Genomic DNA, 6,000 nt, shown 5'->3' with positions numbered 1-6,000 from the left:
TGCTGTACCTATTACCTAAGTACTTACAGTATAACCAAGATTATAAACAGAGGCAAATACATTGTGGTTTCTGTTTCAAAGATAGAAAAATAGAAAAAGACATTTAAAAATTGTCTTAGATTACAGAAGAAATGTGTCACCACAAGATGAACAAGAAAAAGGGAAGAAATTATTTTTTAAAAAGGTTGAAATAAAATGTGAGTGAAACAACTAATACGGTGAAAGTTAAACAAATGGGAAACATCTAGTGAGAAAGTTGCTGAAGTGAAAAAAAAGAACGACAAAGAAATACAAAAAATACAGAAAACACAAAGTGAGACACATACATACATGGAGTATAGAAAAGGGGGTGGCAAATAGAAATGAAAAGAATTTCCCATCTGAAACAAGGTCATATTTCTTTTTTTTTTAAATAAACAGAGGAAGCTATTGGCACAAAGGCTCTAAGGAAAATGCTACTGACATGTGTAACAGGAACCAGAGAATTTGGACCTGAGCTGGGCTGGGGATGAGGTTAAAGTACAGGAGGTGGGAACACAAGACAGATAGATCCTTAAAGGGATTGAAAGGAATCTGGCTTTTACTTGGCGATGAAAACTCTATAGAATTACCACAGAGATAACATGTTCTGAGATGTATTTATAGTTGAAAAATAAATTACATAATTACTAGAGTAAAATTCTCATCTAATCATTGTTAAAAGATAATTCAAAAGTAGGAAATAGGGAAAGAAGAAAAAAAGGACTTAATATCCAAAACATCAACAGTTTTTCCTTCTTAAGTATCAAGGTTTTAGTAGATGTTCACTAAACCTTTCATAGCTACTGACAAGTATCATGCAGATATTTAATAAAGGTAAATAACCAGTTGTTCAGCTGAGATGCTTAGAATACCTGGACGTGTCATCAATAAGTATTAGTTATTAAAAATGTTGAATATTGAAGTGTGTTTATTACTTTATTTCATCATTGTTAGTAAACTGTCTTAATAAAATATTTTGATTAAAGTTTTTCTAATATCCTTAGCAGTTAGGTTTGGGGGGATAACCAGAGGTTTTGGTGTAGTTGAAGTTCATGAACACATAGAACCTACGTTAACCATCCTTACTCCAAAGTTTGCAGTAATAACAGTGTGCAACTGAGAAAAGGCAAACAGGTAGAACCAGAGTGAGGCAGAGTGAGGAGTAGGAGCTGGCTTCAGGTTAGACAAGAGTAGATGGCAAGCAACTTCGATCATAAAATTCAGTGAGCATGATAAACCCCTCTATTGAGGCCAGCAATGATGCCTAAGGTCAGGATACCAAAGAACAGCCGCAATGCTATATGGTTCACCTAGTCAGTTAATATGAGAGGCCACCGCAGCACAGCACAAAGCATAGCAGGAGGCAGCTCAGTTTTGGAGGCAACCAGTAGAAAATTAAGGAACAGACAAGTATGGTTTCTTCTGAGGCCTCTCTTCTCAGCTTGCAAATTCTGCCTTCTTTCTGGCCCCTCTCCTAGTCACTCTTCAATCTGTGTATTATCTGTCTCCTAATATCAGTCATTCTAGATTGGGTCCACACACATATGCCTGCATATATCATAATGATATCTTAAAGGGCATTGTCTGTACCTGTAGTCACCTTTGGAAGTACCAAGGGTAAGATTTCCACATCTATGAATTCTGAGAGGCTATAAATCAGCCCACAACACCCACTACCAAGACCCACATGACTCTAGGGCTGCTGCAGTGTTCAATTACCTAACAAGGTTCTAGAGCAAGTAAAAGAACTCAAAATACGTTTGCGTATGTATGGTTGTAGAAATGGGAGTAAAACTGATGTGTTCATTGCAATTTTGATATTACAACTACATGCATTGTACCTTTGTTATGCTTAGTAAAATAGTTTTCATTTTCATCTGGTCTCCAAAGTCTTAGTGTGGCTGTAGCCCAGCAGGGCAAGTGGGTGGAGAAGCCCTACTGCGCTTTGCATAGAAATTCCACTGCAAGTCTGAACATGATGAGGATGCCAAGTTACAGACTTCAGAGGTAGAAAGAGAGGAAAGGAATGGCTTCTAAAGGCACCAGAGATTCCGGTACCCAATTCCAGGTGTATCAAACACAAGACTTGGGCAACAAGGTTTCCTGTGGATTCCTTGAGGACCACTGTACGATAAATCCTGAACAAAGTCACGGAAAAAGTCAAAGTGGAAATGTTGTAAATATCCTGAGTGTGAATCTAAGAGAATCCTATCAAACTTCTATCTCCTTTGCTGTTCTCTTTTCTGACAGCTGAGTAAGACTACAGAGAAAGTTGCTGAAAATTGTATATTGACCCAAAAATTACAGTAGCAACACAGAATATATCTTCAGCTTTTGATGCCTAAAAAAGTCATGGGTAATAAAATTTATTTTCCAGGCATTACGTTCATGTTTTGTGAAAATAGAAAATAAGCTCACTTCTTTTCATTCCTATTCAATGGTGAAATCTCTATTGAGCACCAAATATTAGATTCTTTTGTCAAGCTTAAACATTTGATATTGCCATAGAAGCATTATATTGACATTTCTAGTTGCTAGGAACTTCATGGCCTTGGATGCATTTGTAATACTATTCTGCTGGCTCAAAGGTAGGCCTTTAAAATCAGTATAACCTTCTTATATGCTGGTACCATAATGGAAAATATAGATTTACCATGCAATTTATACATGAAAAACAGTATTCACTATTCATAGAGTAGAATCTGCATTCACCAATCTATGTCTTTAGTTGGACATAGATAGGCTGGCTTGTACCTGTAATCCTAGCTACTCAGGAGGCTGAGATCTAAGGACTGTGCTTCAAAGCCAGTGTAGGAAGGAAAGTCTCAACGAGAACCTTATCTCCAATTAACCACTCAAAAACCAGAAGTGGAGCTGTGACTCAAGTAGTAGAGCGTTAGCCTTGACCAAAAAGAAGTTCAAGGACAGCATACAGGCTCCAAGTGCAAGCCTCATAACTGACAAAGAAATAAAGGGCCGGGAGTTTGGCTTAGTGATAGAGTGCTTGCCTAGCATGCATGAAGACCCAGGTCAAGTCTTCAGTACCACACACATAGAAAAAGCTAGAAGTGGTGCTGTGGCTCAAGTGATAGAGCTCTAGCCTTGAGAAAACCCAAAGACAGTGCTCAGGCCCTGAGCCCTAGCCCAGGACTAGCAAAAAATTTTAAAAAAAAGAAAGAAATTGTGACATAATACAACATGGGTAAACTCTGAATAAATGATATTGAATTTAATAAGCCATAGTATACAACCCATATACCTTAGACATTTTCCTGTTGACTTCAAGTTGTCTACATCTATCTATCCATCTATCTATATATTCATCCATATATATGTATATATATATATACATCCATATATAGTTTAACCTCATCCCTCTGCTCTGTGACTTTCAGCAAGACTTAAAGTAGGGTACCCTGTTTCCTCTTATTCATCAGAGAGCTGGTGAAGTGCCTCTGTTGAAGTCTTTCTATTCTGTTTCCAGAAAGCTAAAGCTGCATTAAACTGTCAGTACTGGTCACTACAAAATATGTTTCTGAGCTAAGAAAGCCACCTGCATATCATCCATAACTGGAAGAGGCCACAGATGAGGGCAACAATCTTCCCTGTTTGTCTAGGTTTAACAGAACTTTTGGAACATAGGACTTGTAGTACTAATGTTAAAGAAAATGTGCAAATGTGGACTCTTTACCCCAAATTGGATGACTAGCTGGATTCTAGAAAAATGTATCACAAATGGAGATTTAATATAGCTACAGCCCAATCCTGAATTTTCCTATAGAAATTCTGTGGCTAGTGTGTGTTACACCCAAGTTGTAACCTCCTATTTGGCTTTCTTGATCAAGTTTTAGAAAATGAAATTTTCAGTCTTCCCATTAGTTCTGAAATGCCTATTTAGCTGTGTTCCAGCATTTTGCCACTGCCACTTGTGAAGACATAAACTTGGCCTTCTGTAATATTCCACTCACATCTACCATTTCCAGGACTCAGGTATTCGCCCAGTACTAATGATTCCTCAGCCATATACCTCTCAGGGGAGCTATTCTCAAACGTTCCTTCTTTTCAATCTTTTCTTTGGAAAAATCCAAATACTTATATTGACAGAGACATAGTAAATCGAAAATTCTAAGAACTTTTAAAAACTGAAATAATCGAGTACTTATTGAACAATTCCTATGTAACTGGCAACGTGTTTGGCACTAAGGATACCACAGTGTTTTGTTTTGTTTTTTTTTTTTAAATACACTTTGCTAGCTTAAAGAAGGTTGCTGAGAAATAAATGGGCAACTACCACAGAATAATATTGTGAAGGTCTTATTCCACAAGTTATAGGAACACATGACACATGAGAGGAAATTCAGATCAGAGAGTGATGGAAGATTAAACAGACAGCTAGCATCTATCTGGCAATGTACTTAATGATTTATTCAGCAAATAATGTTTGAGAGTTTAATGTATAGCAGGCACATAACCACTGTTTCTGAATAGATATAAATGTCGTTACATTGAAGTTTTCCTAATCCAGTAAAAAAGTCAGATCAATGAAAAATCACAATTTGATGTATTAAGTGATAATGGCCATCAAGAAACATTTGACAAATGAGTTTTATCCAGGTGTCAGTGGCTCACACCTGTAAACCGAACTGCTCAAGAGGCTGAGATCTGAGGATGGTGGTTTGAAAACAGCCCCGGCAGGAAACTCTTGGAGATTCTTATCTCCAATAACCAAAAAAAACAAAAAAAGAACCCCGAAATGGAACTGTAGCTTAAGTGGTAGACTTGCTAGCCTTGGGCAAAAAAGCTCAGGGACAGCATCTAGGCCCAATGTCAAGCCTCAGGACCAGCACACACACACAACACAGCGGATTGAACTCTGGGCCTAGGAACTGTCCCTGAGATTTTTGTCCTCAAGATTGGTGCTCTACTACTTAACCCCAGTTTTTTTTGTGATTGAGATAAGAGTCTCATGGACTTACCTGCTGTGGTTGGTTTTGACACCTGAATAGCTAGGATTTACAGGCTTGAGCCACTAGGACCAGTCCAAGTGGTCAAGACTTTTAGACAACGCTTGGAACTATAAATGACATTAGGCCACTGAAAGTCTTTTATACACCCTTAAGCAATTTGTTTTTGCCAGTCCGGGGGTTTGAATCCAGGGCCACAGAACTATCCTTGGGCTTTCCTCACGCTAGTGCTCTACCATTTGAGCCACAGCACCACTTTCAGCTTTCTTCCATGTATTTGGTACCAAGGAATCAAACTCAGGTCATAATGCATGCTAAGCAAGTACTCTACACTACAGCACTCTACCACTAGGCCAAACTCTGGCACAACATCCTTAAGCAATTTTGACTTATTTGGGAAATATGGAAAGCAACTGAACTGTTTCAAGTTAGGAAGTGACCATTACCAGATTTGAACTTTAGAAAGGGATCTTCAGAACTGTGGAGGTGAGCTATAGGAAGAAGCAATCCAATTTATCTTCACCTTGTGAGCTAGCCACAGCAGGACATGGCATATAAAACATATAAACATCAAAAAGGTGCACTTTTGTATAATCCTTCATATTTTCAAATCATTTTCCAACTATCAAATTGTTTGAGCCATTGGTAATAGGTGACAAAATATTCTTATTCCAAGAGAATGGGAAAAAAAATTGTCACTAAGCCTAATCTTGTACTCGTTTACTCCCCGCCCCCATACTACTAATAATCTGTCTGTAGAGTACATGCAGGTATAGTTTAACTAAACACACACACACACACACACACACACACACACACAGTCAATTACACAAATTCTTTTATGCTGGGCCTACAGCAGGTGCCTGATGTCTGAATTCTTAATTTAAAGCAGCATTAAAATGTCTTAATGAAGTGATTTAAACTCATTCTGGATAAATTGATTTAAAATAAGCCGTTTAAAGGGACGGTTAATTTTAGACCGGGTTCAATTCAGGGCCTAGCACATCCCATCCCC

Source organism: Megascapheus bottae, chromosome 8 (genome assembly GCF_031878675.1).
Source record: "Megascapheus bottae isolate mThoBot1 chromosome 8, mThoBot2.hap1, whole genome shotgun sequence".
NCBI lineage: Eukaryota > Metazoa > Chordata > Mammalia > Rodentia > Geomyidae > Megascapheus > Megascapheus bottae.
The sequence above is the reverse complement of the archived record's forward strand: the minus strand, read 5'-3'. Positions refer to the sequence as shown.